This window comes from Bombina bombina, chromosome 5 (genome assembly GCF_027579735.1).
Source record: "Bombina bombina isolate aBomBom1 chromosome 5, aBomBom1.pri, whole genome shotgun sequence".
Classification (NCBI taxonomy): domain Eukaryota; kingdom Metazoa; phylum Chordata; class Amphibia; order Anura; family Bombinatoridae; genus Bombina; species Bombina bombina.
In genome coordinates, this window is record NC_069503.1 from 161,874,169 (window position 1) to 161,892,558 (window position 18,390).

The window sequence follows — 18,390 nt, forward strand, 5'->3', positions numbered from 1 at the left end:
TATGGGGCTAGTGCACACTATAGAGAGAAAAGAGAGGAGGGTACAGAGATACGCTTTTCAGAGGCAGAGAGGGTAAGATATACAAGGTGTTTAGTGAGGGGGTAGTGAGTGAGGCACTGGGGTTAGGTGAGTAACGAGATGGGTAATGTTTTAAGATTAGGATTATGATGTCCTTAAAGAAGCAGCCAGTGTAAGGGAGATATAGGTTTATGGGAGGGTTCAGACAGAGAGAAGGGTAAAACACAATGGTAAGAGGTCAGGTATGCAATGGCCAAGTAGACCTTATCAGACAGAGGGAGGGCAGGAGAATTTAGAGGGGATAGATCAGTAGTGGAGTAAGTTAGACAGGGGGAGCTGCAAGTCAGTAAGGGGGTTCGGGAGTCACACAGAGGGGGGAATGTTTGACACAGTGTTATTATGGGAAAGGGAGTCAGACTATTGGGGGATATGGACAGTAGAAGTCAGGTAGTTTAGTAAAGGGTTAAGTCAGAGGCCCTGATGATTTTGAGGTGGCAAAATATTCCAAGGGAGCTGCATCACCAAAAGGCGTTTACAATACATGCCATTGGTCGGTGATACTGGCTATAGATTACACCCAGCATCGCCGCCCATATTGGCGATGTATAGTAAAAGGATCCTTTGAAATATTACTACCGCGCCTAACCACTAATCCTAATACCTAAACCGAAGTATCCCACAATCGCAAACTAACACTACACTAACAAATATCTTAACCTCCACATACCCACCGCAAATATATATCCTATTAACTCCTATACCGCCACATACCCACCACAAGTATCTATCCTATTAACTTCTATACCGCCACATACCCACCACAAGTACTAAACTATTAACCGCTATACTGCCACATACCCCAAATGCAAACTTACCTAAGACATAACCCCACCTAAGTTACAATAAAATATGAAAATCTAAGTTTAAAAAAGTTAAAATTAAACCTAAACAACCCACAACCCCAAACGCAACCTAACCCTATTCTACCTAACACCTACCCCCCCCCCCCACTAAACTACTCCCCCCTCTAAACTAAATTCCCTAAGTTACAAAATAAAAAAATAAAAAATAAATTACAATAAAATTAAAAAAATCTAAGTTACATAAAATGGTAAACTACAGTATCCAAAATAAAACACCCACCATTATACCTAACACTAATCTACATGCCCTATAAAGTAAAAAAACCCAAAACAAAAAAAAATAAACCCTTATACGAAAAAAAAAATTACAATAGCCCTTAAAAGGGCCTTTTGTAGGGCATTGCCTAAAGTTATTGCAGCTCTTTTATAAAAATACAATTACAAAACCCCTCTCTTTAATACAAGTAACCCCCCCACCCCCAAAATAACAAAATCTAAAAAGCCTATGCTAGAAAAGAAAAGTAAAAATAAAAAAATAATTCTTAAAAATATAAAACCCACCCCAAAAAAAAAACCTAACTAACCCCAAAAGTTGTACTCACCGTTGGGAAATCCGGCTCCTCTTGATCCGACGTTGGACCCTCTTTATCCAGGTTCCTGGGGCAGAGGGCCCATCTTCACAGCAGTGCAGGTGGACTTCAGCGGCCTCTTCCATGGCTCCACTCAGCAATCGTCTTCCACTTCAGGGCCTTCTTCATCCTGGCTTCTGGCATCAGGATCCCATCTTCGCGGAGGCAGGCATTGCCAGCCTCTTCCGTTGCCTTCGCTCTGCATCTTCTTTTCTTTGGCTCTCTTCCATGAGCCCTCATCTTCATGTGATCGCCTCACACTGAAATTCTGGAAGCGCTGAACCCCTATTTATAGGGGTACCACTTAATCCCGATTGGCTGATTTTAATTAAGTCAAATCCCTATTGGCTTATTTGAATCAGACAATGGCAAGAAAGTTTTTAAATTTAAATTCTAATAATCCAATAGAAAAGGATAAGTAGAATTTAAATTTAAAGACGTTCTTGTTATTTGGCTGATTCAAATCAGCCAATAAGGTGTAGGAATTAAGTGGTACCCCTATATATTTGGGTTCCGCGCTTCCAGAATTTCAGTGTGCGGCAGCGACCACATGAAGACGAGGGCTCATGTAAGGGAGCCAAAAAAAGGAAGATGTGGAGCGGAGGCGGCATAAGAGGCTGATAAAGTCCGCCTCTGCCACCTCGATGATGGGCACCAGGAGCCAGGATGAAGAGGGCCCCAACGTGGAAGAAGAAGATGGCGGGGGGGGTTCCACTTTTTTTCTCCATTGACTTCTATGGGGGAATATGTGAACTCACACGCAATATTCTAACTTCGCCTTTCTCTTGTTAAGTGTATCCAGTCCACGGATCATCCATTACTTATGGGATATTAACTCCTCCCCAACAGGAAGTGCAAGAGGATTCACCCAGCAGAGCTGCTATATAGCTCCTCCCCTAACTGCCATTACCAGTCATTCTCTTGCACCCAACGAATAGATAGGATGTGTGAGAGGACTGTGGTGATTATACTTAGTTTCATACCTTCAATCAAAAGTTTGATATTTTATAATAGCACCGGAGTGTGTTATTCCTTCTCTGGTAGAATTTGAAGAAGAATCTACCTGAGTTTTTCTATGATTTTAGCCGGAGTAGTTAAGATCATATTGCTGTTTCTCGGCCATCTGAGGAGAGGTAAACTTCAGATCAGGGGACAGCGGGCAGATTAATCTGCAAAGAGGTATGTAGCAGCTTATTATTTTCTGACAATGGAATTGATGAGAAAATTCTGCCATACCGATATAATGTAAACTCAGCCTTAAATGCAGTAGCAGCAACTGGTATCAGGCTGTCATGTATGTATATTTTACACTTCAGTATTCTGGGGAATGGCACTTCACTGGAATTATACTGTATGCATAAAACTTTAGCCTAATTTGCAGGGACTAGCAACAGGCTTTTTAATAACACTCAATTTATTAATGTTAAACGTTTTTTGCTGGCATGTAAAATCGTTTAATTTTCTGAGGTACTGGGTGAAAAAATGTTTTGGGCACTATTTTTTTCCACTTGGCAGTCGTTTTATTTAATTTATGACAGTTTACTGATCTCTCTCACTGTTATGTGTGAGGGGGAGGGGCCTTTTTTGGTGCTTTTGCTACGCATCAAAAAATTCAGTCAGAAGTTTATTGTCTTCCCTGCATGATCCGGTTCATCTCTACAGAACTCAGGGGTCTTCAAAACTTGTTTTGAGGGAGGTAATCACTCACAGCAGAGCTGTGAGATTGTAGTTGACTGTGATAAAAAAAACGTTTATTTCTGTATTTTTTTTATTTTTTTTTTCTGCTATCAGGGTTAGTTATCCTTTGCTAATGGGAGCAATCCTTTGCTAAAATTGTGTTTTTTACAAAGATTTGATGCTATAACTTTTCAGTTTATTAATTTTCAACTGTCATAACTTTTTCTGTGCTTCTTATAGGCACAGTACGTTTTCATATTATAGTAAATTACTTGAAAAGTATTTCCAAGTTGCTAGTTTATTTGCTAGTGTGTTAAACATGTCTGATTCAGAGGAAGATATCTGTGCTATATGTGCTAAAGCCAAAGTGGAGCCCAATAGAAATTTATGTACTAACTGTATTGATGCTACTTTAAATAAAAGTCAATCTGTACAAATTGAACATATTTCACCAAACAACGAGGGGAGAGTTATGCCGACTAACTCGCCTCACGTGTCAGTACCTGCATCTCCCGCTCGGGAGGTGCGTGATATTGTAGGGCCGAGTACATCTGGGCGGCCATTACAAATCACATTACAGGATATGGCTACTGTTATGACTGAAGTTTTGGCTAAATTACCAGAACTAAGAGGTAAGCGTGATCACTCTGGGGTGAGAACAGAGTGCGCTGATAATATTAGGGCCATGTCAGACACTGCGTCACAATTTGCAGAACATGAGGACGGAGAGCTTCATTCTGCGGGTGACGGTTCTGATCCAAACAAACTGGATTCAGATATTTCAAATTTTAAATTTAAGCTGGAAAACCTCCGTGTATTACTAGGGGAGGTGTTAGCGGCTCTGAATGATTGTAACACAGTTGCAATACCAGAGAAAATGTGTAGGTTGGATAAATATTTTGCGGGTACCGGCGAGTACTGACGTTTTTCCTATACCTAAGAGACTTACTGAAATTGTTACTAAGGAGTGGGATAGACCCGGTGTGCCGTTCTCACCCCCTCCGATATTTAGAAAGATGTTTCCAATAGACGCCACCACACGGGACTTATGGCAAACGGTCCCTAAGGTGGAGGGAGCAGTTTCTACTTTAGCTAAGCGTACCACTATCCCGGTGGAGGATAGCTGTGCCTTTTCAGATCCAATGGATAAAAAGTTAGAGGGTTACCTTAAGAAAATGTTTGTTCAACAAGGTTTTATATTGCAACCTCTTGCATGCATTGCGCCTGTCACGGCTGCAGCAGCATTTTGGTTTGAGTCTCTGGAAGAGACACTTGAATCAGCTCCATTAGATGAGATTACACACAAGCTTAAAGCCCTTAAGTTAGCTAACTCATTTATTTCAGATGCCGTAGTACATTTAACTAAACTTACGGCTAAGAATTCCGGATTCGCCATTCAGGCACGCAGAGCACTGTGGCTAAAATCCTGGTCAGCTGACGTTACTTCTAAATCTAAATTGCTTAATTTACCTTTCAAAGGGCAGACCTTATTCGGGCCCGGGTTGAAAGAAATTATCGCTGACATTACAGGAGGTAAAGGCCATGCCCTGCCTCAAGACAGAGCCAAACCTAAGGCTAGACAGTCTAATTTTCGTTCCTTTCGTAATTTCAAAGCAGGAGCAGCATCAACTTCCTCTGCACCAAAACAGGAAGGAGCTGTTGCTCGCTACAAACAAGGCTGGAGACCTAACCAGTCCTGGAACAAGGGCAAGCAGGCCAGGAAACCTGCTGCTGCCCCTAAGACAGCATGAATCGAGGGCCCCCGATCCGGGAACGGATCTAGTGGGGGGCAGACTTTCTCTCTTCGCCCAGGCTTGGGCAAGAGATGTCCAGGATCCCTGGGCGTTAGAGATCATATCTCAGGGATACCTTCTAGACTTCAAATTCTCTCCCCCAAGAGGGAGATTTCATCTGTCAAGGTTGTCAACAAACCAAATAAAGAAAGAGGCGTTTCTACGCTGCGTACAAGATCTTTTATTAATGGGAGTGATCCATCCGGTTCCGCGGTCGGAACAAGGACAAGGGTTTTACTCAAATCTGTTTGTGGTTCCCAAAAAAGAGGGAACTTTCAGGCCAATCTTGGATTTAAAGATCCTAAACAAATTCCTAAGAGTTCCATCGTTCAAAATGGAAACTATTCGGACAATTTTACCCATGATCCAAAAGGGTCAGTACATGACCACAGTGGATTTAAAGGATGCTTACCTTCACATACCGATTCACAAAGATCATTACCGGTATCTAAGGTTTGCCTTTCTAGACAGGCATTACCAGTTTGTAGCTCTTCCATTCGGATTGGCTACGGCTCCGAGAATCTTCACAAAGGTTCTGGGTGCTCTTCTGGCGGTACTAAGACCGCGAGGAATTGCGGTAGCTCCGTACCTAGACGACATTCTGATACAAGCTTCAAGCTTTCAAACTGCCAAGTCTCATACAGAGTTAGTACTGGCATTTCTAAGGTCGCATGGATGGAAGGTGAACGAAAAGAAGAGTTCTCTCTTTCCACTCACAAGAGTTCCCTTCTTGGGGACTCTTATAGATTCTGTAGAAATGAAGATTTACCTGACAGAAGACAGGTTAACAAAGCTTCAAAATGCATGCCGTGTCCTTCATTCCATTCAACACCCGTCAGTAGCTCAATGCATGGAGGTGATCGGCTTAATGGTAGTAGCAATGGACATAGTACCCTTTGCACGCCTACATCTCAGACCGCTGCAATTGTGCATGCTAAGTCAGTGGAATGGGGATTACTCAGACTTGTCCCCTACTCTGAATCTGGATCAAGAGACCAGAAATTCTCTTCTATGGTGGCTTTCTCGGCCACATCTGTCCAGGGGGATGCCATTCAGCAGGCCGGACTGGACAATTGTAACAACAGACGCCAGCCTACTAGGTTGGGGCGCTGTCTGGAATTCTCTGAAGGCTCAGGGACAATGGAATCAGGAGGAGAGTCTCCTACCAATAAACATTCTAGAATTGAGAGCAGTTCTCAATGCCCTTCTGGCTTGGCCCCAGTTAACAACTCGGGGTTCATCAGGTTTCAGTCGGACAACATCACGACTGTAGCTTACATCAACCATCAGGGAGGGACAAGAAGCTCCCTAGCAATGATGGAAGTATCAAAGATAATTCGCTGGGCAGAGTCTCACTCTTGCCACCTGTCAGCAATCCACATCCCGGGAGTGGAGAACTGGGAGGCGGATTTCTTAAGTCGTCAGACTTTTCATCCGGGGGAGTAGGAACTTCATCCGGAGGTCTTTGCCCAAATACTTCGACGTTGGGGCAAACCAGAGATAGATCTCATGGCGTCTCGACAGAACGCCAAGCTTCCTCGTTACGGGTCCAGATCCAGGGATCCGGGAGCGGTTCTGATAGATGCTTTGACAGCACCTTGGACCTTCGGGATGGCTTATGTGTTTCCACCCTTCCCGATGCTTCCTCGATTGATTGCCAGAATCAAACAGGAGAGAGCATCAGTGATTCTAATAGCGCCTGCATGGCCACCCAGGACTTGGTATGCAGATCTAGTGGACATGTCATCCTGTCCACCTTGGTTGCTACCTCTGAAACAGGACCTTCTGATCCAGGGTCCCTTCAAACATCAAAATCTAATTTCTCTGAAGCTGACTGCTTGGAAATTGAACGCTTGATTTTATCAAAACGTGGTTTTTCTGAGTCAGTTATTGATACCTTAATACAGGCTAGGAAGCCTGTTACCAGAAAGATTTACCATAAGATATGGCGCAAATACTTATATTGGTGCGAATCCAAGAGTTACTCATGGAGTAAGGTTAGGATTCCGAGGATATTGTCTTTTCTACAAGAAGGTTTAGAAAAGGGTTTATCCGCTAGTTCCTTAAAGGGACAGATTTCAGCTCTGTCCATTCTTTTACACAAACGTCTGTCAGAAGTTCCGGACGTTCAAGCTTTTTGTCAGGCTTTAGCTAGGATCAAGCCTGTGTTTAAAACTGTTGCTCCACCATGGAGTTTGAACTTAGTTCTTAATGTTTTACAGGGGGTTCCGTTTGAACCCCTTCATTCCATTGATATCAAGTTGTTATCTTGGAAAGTTCTGTTTTTAATGGCGATTTCCTCGGCTCGAAGAGTCTCTGAGTTATCTGCCTTACATTGTGATTCTCCTTATCTGATTTTTCATTCAGACAAGGTAGTTCTGCGTACTAAACCTGGGTTCCTACCTAAGGTGGTCACTAACAGGAATATCAATCAAGAGATTGTGGTTCCATCTTTGTGTCCTAATCCTTCTTCGAAAAAGGAACGTCTGCTACACAATCTAGATGTAGTCCGTGCCCTGAAATTTTATCTACAGGCAACTAAGGATTTTCGACAAACGTCTTCCCTGTTTGTCGTTTATTCTGGTCAGAGGAGAGGTCAAAAAGCTTCGGCTACCTCTCTCTCCTTTTGGCTTCGTAGCATAATACGGTTAGCCTATGAGGCTGCTGTCCAGCAGTCTCATGAAAGAATTACAGCACATTCTACTAGAGCTGTGGCTTCCACTTGGGCCTTTAAGAATGAGGCTTCTGTTGAACAGATTTGCAAGGCTGCAACTTGGTCTTCTCTTCATACTTTTTCCAAATTTTACAAATTTGACACTTTTGCTTCTTCGGAGGCTGTTTTTGGGAGAAAGGTTCTTCAGGCAGTGGTTCCTTCCGTATAAAGAGCCTGCCTGTCCCTCCCGTCATCCGTGTACTTTAGCTTTGGTATTGGTATCCCATAAGTAATGGATGATCCGTGGACTGGATACACTTAACAAGAGAAAACATAATTTATGCTTACCTGATAAATTTATTTCTCTTGTAGTGTATCCAGTCCACGGCCCGCCCTGTCACTTTAAGGCAGGTAATTTTTCCATTAAACTACAGTCACCACTGCACCCTATGGTTTTCCTTTCTCTGCATGTTTTCGGTCGAATGACTGGTAATGGCAGTTAGGGGAGGAGCTATATAGCAGCTCTGCTGGGTGAATCCTCTTGCACTTCCTGTTGGGGAGGAGTTAATATCCCATAAGTAATGGATGATCCGTGGACTGGATACACTACAAGAGAAATAAATTTATCAGGTAAGCATAAATTATGTTTTTTGCGCTCATCGGGTTAGAGCACTGGTTTTCAAACCTGTCCTCAGGCCTCCCTTGCAGGACACATTTTGTGGATATCTGAACTGGAGCACAGGTGAAATAATCAGAAGCTTAATAAACATGGTTATTTTACCTGCTCTCATCCAAGGTAATCCTGAAAATCTGGCCTGTTGGGGAGGCCTGAAGACAGGTTTGAAAACCAGTGGGTTGGAGAGAGCGAAAAAACAGTTTAGTTTCAACTCATAAAACGAGCGCAACCCGACGAGCGCTTCTCGTTCAAATAACGCTTGAGCGGGAGCATTAATTAACGCTCCACTCGTTATCTGGCCCTATGTGTGTATTTGCCATACAACTATTTTGGTTTTAATAAGCAAAAATAATTTGGATGGTAAGTGGTTAACTTATATTTTTATACATTTAACAAAACAATAATTGCAGTGATTTCAGGTATGGGAAATTGTTCCTATATTGTTATAGTTGCACACATAGTTCTTGCTATTACTGTACTACAGGCTGGTTGAGTCACCGGAATACAGACACCCACTTTCAGAGACTTGCTTACGTGTCACAACGCTTTTAAATAAAACGCAAATAATTGAAAGAAAAAATAAAATCAGCAAAGTTAAAATACCAGCTTTTGACAAAAACATTACATTTAATTATTTCCTCTTTTCTTATATACATTTAAAGTAATGATATTTATTTTTGGAACCAAAAAAGCATATTTAGCATCGGATGCACTTAATTTTATTCTTTATTATAATCAGGAATTGCAGTTTAGAGTAATAAATTATATACGCGGTTCTATTTCTTGAACTTAAACCCTAGCAAATTACATTTCTAAAAATATCTCAGGCATTAGGAATGAATACTTAATAATTTAATCTCTGGACCAGCTCCAAACGCTAATCTTGGGAAAATAGGAAAATAATTTTAGTGCTGTTAGGATTTTTTAAAACAAATCTATCTATCTAATTATCTATCTATCATCTATCTATCTATCTATCTATTTATTTATCTATTATCTATATATCTAATCTATTTATCTATCTTTCTGTCTATATGTCTGTCTATCTGTCTGCTTGACACCTTTAAAAACCTTGCAACCTTTTTTCAATGTAGAGTTCATTTCTTGATGAAGAGAGATAAAAAATCAATACTATGTCTTTGTTATTCTACATTTTAAAGTGTTTGTATCACTTTTTATTTTAAGGTAACTTTAATGAGAGCATAAGCTTTCCTGCACCTATGCTCACCTTTTGGGCATGCCTTTGTATACTTATATCCTATACGTGCATGAGAAAATCTTAATGCAACAAATCTTAAAGGGACATTAAACGATTTGAGGTGGTAATATAAAATAATAAATTGAATATATAAATAAAACTTTGCAATATATTTTCATTATTTATTTTGTTCCCTTTTCCTGTCATTCCATTCTGAAATTAGGAGCTTTTCAGTTCCTGTTAGAAATAGAAGTGCAAAACATATTCCACACAGCCATTGGCTGCACACTCTAGTGACCTATTTATAATTGTACCTAATTGGCCACAGCAGAGAAAGTAACCTAAGTTACAACATGGCAGCTCCCATTGTTTTTATGTTGGTATACTTGTAAAGTGCTTTGAGTCTCCAAGGGAGAAAAGTGCTATATAAATCACAAATTATTATTATTATAAATTATTATATTGTTAGATAGACACTAAGGTGCCTATTTATTAATGTGCGAGCGGACATGATCCGATATTGTGGATCATGTCCGCTGCACATCGATAAATGCCGACAGCATACGCTCTCTGCATTTATCATTGCACCAGCAGTTCTTGTAAACTGCTGGTGCAACGCCGCCCCCTGCAGATTCCAGGGGTGTCAATTAACACGATCGTATCCAATCAGGTTGATTTCTGTCCGCCGCCACAGAGCAGGCAGACAGGTTATGGAGCAGCGGTCTTTAGACCGCTGTTTCATAACTTCTGTTTCGGCGGAAACACGGGGCATCATGCTCCATACGAAGCTTGATAAATCGGCCCCTAAAACTTTACACTTATTTTGTCAATATTTAAACAACTAATGAAACTTTAAAAAATACATCTACATATTATTCTCATACTAATCTTTCCTTTAAGTGCACCATCCTTTCTATCATTAATTTACTGTTTAATGTCTAAGGATGTCATTAGAATATTATAAAGTTTGAGTCTATAAAATGTTTCAAAAGTACATGGGTTATTCTGAAATAAATATACCATGATAAATATGTTTTTGTCTTTCATTTTTAGTCCTAATGCTATTTTTTAAAGAAATGTGCAGGGTCATTATATGCTAATCCCATTACCAGCCCTCAGATGAGAGCCCTGTAGCCCATCAGCTATATACCAAAATCACGTCTTAGATTTGATGTCATCACTTAAAGGGACACTGAACCCAATTTTTTTCTTTTGTGATTCAGATAGATCATGCAATTTTAAGCAACGTTCTAATTTACTCCTATTATCGAATTTTCTTCATCCTCTTGCTATCTTTGTTTGAAAAAGAAGACATCTAAGCTTTTTTTTTTTTATCAGAACTATGGACAGCACTTTTTTATTGGTGGATGAATTTATCCACCAATCAGCAAGGACAACCCAGGTTGTTCACCAAAAATAGGCCGGCATCTAAACTTACATTCTTGCATTTCAAATAAAGATACCAAGAGAATGAAGAAAATTTGATAATAGGCGTAAATTAGAAAGTTGCTTAAAATGTCATGCTCTATCTAAATCACGAAAGAAAAAATGTGGGTTCAGTGTCCCTTTAAGGGCCACTCGAGTGTTAACTAAGCTAGAAGAAAGAGCTTTTTGCCTGTGTCAGGGAGCGCTCGTATTACAAGTTGAAAGTAAACTTTGTTTTGCTCGCTTGCTAACCCAACGAGTGTAAAAAGCCAAACTTAGAATATGGCACATGTTAATGTATTACCCCATAGAAGTCAATGGAGCAAAAAAAGTGGGGGGAAATTGAACACCCTACTTGCATGCAAAAACGATCGCATATTCTCAAGTGTGCTAACCCGACATGAAAATATGAATATTTCACATTTCAATGTTCTTCACATAGCAGAATATGTTCTATTTATTCTTAAATACATATTTCTATATATATCTGATGTTATTTTTGTACAATATATATCTATACCTATATTTTAAATGATTATATATAGGTATAAATATATACATATATACATACATACATACATACATACATACATATATATATATATATATATATATATATATATATATATATATATATATTTGTGTGTGTATATAACAACAACATTTTAAATTATGGGGAGATAAAAGGTGAGTTTAAAATCCTCCACTACGCACAAAATATAGAAAAAATAACTCATTGTGTTGTTCATTAACAAATCTAGACAGGCCCAGAGGCTTGTTTACCCACAGAAAACCTCTGAATTACATTGTTTCCAATGCAGCAAAGGATTCTGGGTAAGATATGCAAATTAAGTACACAATGACACACCTTTTTACTTCAGTCTGCTTTTCAGCAGGTTCCCTTTACGCCAAAGCATCGCTGTTCACACAGCTTATAAACTTAGCTAGGGTTAGTGCAGTGATTCATAACCATCCCAGGACAGCTGTTTCGTGGTTTTTGCCACTCATCAGCTGGGAGTAGGTAGAATCACTGCTGGGTGAAGTTGATTCCGAGCAGAAAACAACAACATTTTAAATTAGGGGGAGATAAAAGGTGAGTTTAAAATCCTCCACTACGCACAAAATATAGAAAAAATAACTCATTGTGTAGTTCATTAACAAATCTAGACAGGCCCAGAGGCTTGTTTACCCACAGAAAACCTCTGAATTACATTGTTTCCAATGTAGCAAAGGATTCTGGGTAAGATATGCAAATTACGTACACAATGACACACCTTTTTACTTCAGTCTGCTTTTCAGCAGGTTCCCTTTACGCCAAAGTATCGCTGTTCACACAGCTTATAAACTTAGCTAGGGTTAGTGCAGTGATTCATAACCATCCCAGGACAGCTGTTTCGTAAAAAGGTGTGTCATTGTGTACTTAATTTGCATATCTTACCCAGAATCCTTTGCTGCATTGGAAACAATGTAATTCAGAGGTTTTCTGTGAGTAAACAAGCCTCTGGGCCTGTCTAGATTTGTTAATGAACTACACAATGAGTTATTTTTTCTATATTGTGTGTATATATAAATATATATATATATATATATATATATATATATATATATATATATATATATATATATATATATATATATATATATATATATATATATATATATATGGATATCTATTTATGAATACACAGAACATTTTCCCCTATGTGCAGAACATTGGAGTGTGAAATATTTTCAGTTAACACACTATATAAATCTTTATTAAATATGAATTTGCATAAATATGCTTTTACGTGTTTTCATCTTCTTAACTGCAAAGGGCTCCAATGCACTTCTATATGTGTGCACAAATGTCTTTATGAGTTTATATGTGTATAATTGTCTGCAAATACATATATACACATATAAATACATAGGTACACACACATATATATATATATATATATATATATATATATGTATCCATCTTTAGACGTGTATATGTATGTATCTCTAAGTTAAATCCGTTTGCCTGCCTTTTTCTAACACCTGAGACCTCATATCTTTGAGCCCTTATAACTTCTTTGTGTAATATTTCTTTTTAAATAATGTTTATTAGACAGTGTTATTATGAGTGTAACTGTACGTTTCAATGTATTTTTGATGTGTTTTGTGACACTTTTCTCCTACATTGGTGTATCCGGTCCACGGCTTCATCCTTACTTGTGGAATATTCTCAATCCCTACAGGAAGTGGCAAAGAGAGCACACAGCAGAGCTGTCCATATAGCTCCCCTCAGGCTCCGCCCCCCCAGTCATTCTCTTTGCTGCTCTGAACAAGTAGCATCTCCACGGGGGTGGTAAAGAGTATGTGGTGTTAGTTGTAGTTTTTTATTTCTTCTATCAAGAGTTTGTTATTTTAAAATAGTGCCGGTTTGTACTATTTACTCTACAGCAGAAAGTGATGAAGATTTCTGTTGAGAGGAGTATGATTTAGCACCAGTAACTAAAATCCATTGCTGTTCCCACGCAGGACTGTTGAAACCAGAGAACATCAGTTGGGGGGAACAGTTTGCAGGCTTAACTGCTTCAGGTATGATCAGTCATTTTTCTAACAAGACCATGTAATGCTAGAAGACTGTCAGAAATTCCCTCTGGGATAGGTAAGCCATTTTTTTCTTAGACTCTGTATAAAATGATGGCTTATATTTAGGGCTCTATGCTGGTTGACACTATTGTGGGCTTTAAAATCGATTGCTTTTTAGCATGTTTTTCACTATAAATAAGGTGTTTTTTCCGACTTTAAAACACTTTTGGGGTTTAATTTCGGCCTGGCACTTATTTGGACACCTAAATCTAGTCAGAAAGACCCCTCCACTCTGGAATGAAGAGGGAGGAGGCCTCATTTTCAGGCCTCAATTGCGCAGTTGTTTTTGCCTAGGCAGTCCATGCAGCTTCATGTGGGGAGTCAAGAGGCATCATAAAAGACTCCAGAGAGGCTTATTTCCTACTAAAATAATCCCTAATGAAGGTAAAGGCTACAGTGGAAGGTGTACCTTTTTGTTCCCCCTCCTATATTTAAGAAAATGTTCCCCATTGTTGACCCCAGAAGGGACGCGTGGCAGACGGTCCCTAAGGTAGAGGGGGCAGTTTCAACGCTAGCTAAGCGCACAACTATACCAATAGAAGACAGTTGCGCTTTCAAAGATCCTATGGTATAAAAAATTAGAAGGTTATACTTAAGAAAATTTTTGTTCAACAAGGTTTTCTTCTTCAACCAATTTCTTGCATTATTCCTGTAACCACTGCAGCTGCTTTTTGGTTTGAGGAATTAGAAAACTCGCTCCAGAAGGAGACTTCTTATGATGAAGTCATGGATAGAATCACGCCCTGAAGTTGGCTAATTCTTTCATTACAGATGCCGCTTTTCAGTTAGCTAAATTAGCGGCGAAAAATTCTGGTTTCGCATAGTGGCGCGTAGAGCGCTTTGACTAAATCGTGGTCGGCAGATGTGTCGTCCAAAACAAAATTGCTTAATATTCCTTTCAAGGGTAAGACCCTATTCGGCGCCAGAGTTGAAAGAAATTATTTCAGATATCACTGGGGGAAAGGGCCATGCCCTTCCACAGGATAGACCTTTCAAAGCTAAAAATAAGTCTAATTTTCATTCCTTTCGCAATTTAAGGAACGGACCGGCTTCTACCTCTACAGCCACTAGGCAAGAGGGTAACGCACCCCAGCCCAAACCAGCATGGAAACCATTGCAAGGCTGGAACAAGGGTAAACAGGCCAAAAAGCCTGCTGCTGCTACCTAGACAGCATGAAGGGGTAGCCCCCGATCCGGGACCGGATCTAGTAGGGGGCAGACTTTCTCTCTTTGCTCAGGCCTGGGCAAGAGATGTTCCGGACCCCTGGGCACTAGAAATTGTCTCTGAGGGGTATCTTCTAGAATTCAAGGACCTTCCTCCAAGGGGAAGGTTCCACATGTCTCGCTTATCTTTAGACCAGATAAAGAGACAGGCATTCTTACATTGCGTAGAAGACCTTTTAAAAATGGGAGTGATAAACCCAGTTCCAACAGCAGAACAAGGACTGGGATTTTACTCAAACCTGTTTGTAGTTCCCAAAAAGGAAGTAACTTTCAGGCCAATTCTGGATTTAAAGATCCTAAACAAATTCCTCAGAGTTCCATCATTCAAAATGGAAACCATTCGGACAAGCATTACCAGTTTTGTGGCTCTTCCCTTCGATTGGCCACTGCTCCCAGAATTTTAACAAAGGTGCTAGGGTCCCCTTCTAGCGGTGCTAAGGCCAAGGGGCATTGCAGTAGCACCTTACCTAGACGACATTTTAATACAGGCGTCGTCCTTTCACAAAGCAAGGGCTCATACGTTCATTGTTCTAGCCTTTCTAAGGTCTCACGGGTGGAAGGTGAACATAGAAAAAAGTTCTCTGTCCCGTTCACAAGGGTTCTCTTCCTGGGAACAATAATAGACTCGGTAGAAATGAAAATCTTTCTGACAGAGGTCAGGAAATTAAAACTTTTGAACACTTGTCGAGTTCTTCAATCCATTCCTCAACCCTCCATAGCTCAGTGCATGGAGGTAATAGGACTAATGGTTGCGGCAATGGACGTGGTTCCTTTTGCTCAAATTCATTTAAGACCATTGCAACTGTGCATGCTCAAACAATGGAATGGGGATTATGCAGATTTTTCTCCCCAGATTCAGATGGACCAGCAAACCAGAGACTCACTCCTCTGGTGGTTGTCTCAGGATCACCTGTCTCAGGGAATGAGTTTCCGAAGACCGGAGTGGATCATTGTCACGACCGACGCCAGCCTCTTAGGCTGGGGCGCGGTCTGGAAGTCCCTGAAGGTTCAGGGTCTATGGTCTCGGGAAGAATCTCTTCTCCCGATAAACATTTTGGAATTGAGAGCGATATTCAATGCGCTCCAGGCATGGCCTCAACTAGCGGAGGCCAAATTCATCAGATTTCAGTCGGACAACTTGACGACTGTAGCGTACATCAATCATCAGGGGGGAACAAAGAGTTCCCTGGCGATGAGGGAGGTATCCAAGATCATCAAATGGGCAGAGGATCACTCCTGCCATCTATCAGCAATTCACATCCCAGGAGTGGACAACTGGGAAGCGGATTATCTGAGTCGTCAGACTTTCCATCCGGGGGAGTGGGAACTCCACCCAGAGGTTTTTTGCTCAGCTGACCCAGCTATGGGGCATTCCAGATCTGGATCTGATGGCGTCACGTCAGAACTCCAAAGTTACACGTTACGGGTCCAGGTCCAGGGATCCAAGGCGACATTGGTAGATGCCTTAGTAGCGCCTTGGTCGTTCAATCTAGCTTATGTCTTTACACCGTTTCCCCTTCTCCCCCGGCTAGTAGCCAGGATCAAACAGGAGAAGGCTTCAGTAATTCTGATAGCTCCTGCGTGGCCACGCAGGACTTGGTATGCAGACCTGGTGAATATGTCATCGGTTCCACCATGGAAGTTGCCTTTGAGGCAGGACCTTCTAATTCAAGGTCCATTCGAACATCCAAACCTAGTTTCTCTGCAACTGACTGCTTGGAGATTGAACGCTTGATTCTAGCTAAACGTGGGTTTTCGGAATCAGTTATAGAAACTCTGATCCAGGCTAGAAAGCCTGTCACCAGGAAAATTTACAATAAGATATGGCGGAAATATCTTTGCTTTTGCGAATCCAAGGGTTACTCATGGAGTAAGATTAGGATCCCAAGGATACTATCTTTTCTCCAAGAAGGATTGGAGAAAGGTCTGTCAGCTAGTTTCTTTAAAGGGACAGATATCTGCTCTGTCTGTTTTGTTACACAAGCGTCTGGCAGCAATGCCAGATATTCAGGCGTTTGTACAGGCTTTAGGTCAGAATCAAGCCTGTCTACAGACCTGTGGCTCCTCCATGGAGTCTAAATTTAGTTCTTTCAGTTCTTCAAGGGGTTCCGTTTGAACCTCTACATTCCATAGATATTAAGTTACTATCTTGGAAAGTTTTGTTTTTAGTAGCTATTTCTTCTGCTAGAAGAGTTTCTGAATTGTCTGCTTTGCAGTGTAATTCACCCTATCTGGTGTTTCATACAGATAAGGTCGTTTACGTACCAAACCTGGTTTCTTCCAAAAGTGGTTTCCAATTAGAATATCAACCAGGAAATAGTTGTTCCTTCTCTGTGTCCTAATCCAGTTTCTAACAAGGAACGTCTGTTACACCATCTTGATGTGGTTCGTGCTTTAAAGGTTTTATCTAAAAGCAACTAAAGACTTCAGACAAACATCGTCCTTGTTTGTCGTCTATTCTGGCAAGAGGAGAGGTCAAAAGGCGACTGCGACCTCTCTGTCTTTTTGGCTGAAAAGCATCATCCGGTTGGCTTATGAGACTGCTGGAAGGCAGCCTCCTGAACAAATTACAGCTCACTCTACTAGAGCTGTGGCTTCCACATGGGCTTCCAAGAATGAGGCTTCTGTTGAACAGATTTGTAAGGCAGCGACTTGGTCTTCACTGCATACGTTTGCCAAATTTTACAAATTCTATACTTTTGCTTCTTCGGAGGCTATTTTTGGGAGAAAGGTTTTGCAAGCAGGGGTGCCTTCCGTTTAGGTTACCTGACTTGTTCCCTCCCTTCATCCGTGTTCTAAAGCTTTGGTATTGGTTCCACAAGTAAGGATGAAGCCGTGGACCGGATACACCAATGTAGGAGAAAACAGAATTTATGTTTACCTGATAAATTTCTTTCTCCTACGGTGTATCCGGTCCACGGCCCGCCCTGGCATTTTGGTCAGGTTTAAATTTATTTTTTGTAAACTACAGTCACCACTGCACCTTATGGTTCTCCTTTTTCTCCTAACCGTCGGTCGAATGACGGGGGGGGCGGAGCCTGAGGGGAGCTATATGGACAGCTCTGCTGTGTGCTCTCTTTGCCACTTCCTGTAGGGATTGAAGTAAGGATGAAGCCGTGGACCGGATACACCGTAGGAGAAAGAAATTTATCAGGTAAACATAAAATTCTGTTTTTTGTTTTGTGAAACAGTTAACCACAGCTCCGAGGTCGCACTAACTCAACGCGCTTTAAAACTTCAAAAGCTCTCAAGAGATTGTGTTTACTTTCAACTTGTAATACACGGGGGGGGGGGGGGAATGACACATACAAACACCCGCAATAAACCCCTTTTCACTTGTTCATAACAGTTAGCGCTCCAATCGTAATCTAACCCTAACTGTACAGTATTTTTATGTACATTTTGTGGAAGCCAGTTCTAATACTGGACTGTCCGTTAAATACTGGACACCTGGTAACCCTAGGTGTTTAGCAAAAAATAGCTATCACTGGTCTACACTATTATTGCAACCACAAATTAATATAATTTTAACCAAAAACTATAAGAGGGTCACCAACCTTGGCTAAAGATCATGCTTTGTTCCAAACAATATAATTTTCTACTCTGTGTTGT

General features: G+C 40.8%; 1 protein-coding gene across 1 annotated transcript in view; it reads left to right on the forward strand.

Annotated features, from left to right (window-relative positions):
- Positions 1–18,390, forward strand: part of OBSCN (obscurin, cytoskeletal calmodulin and titin-interacting RhoGEF) — a 937,038-nt gene that overhangs the window by 506,606 nt on the left and 412,042 nt on the right.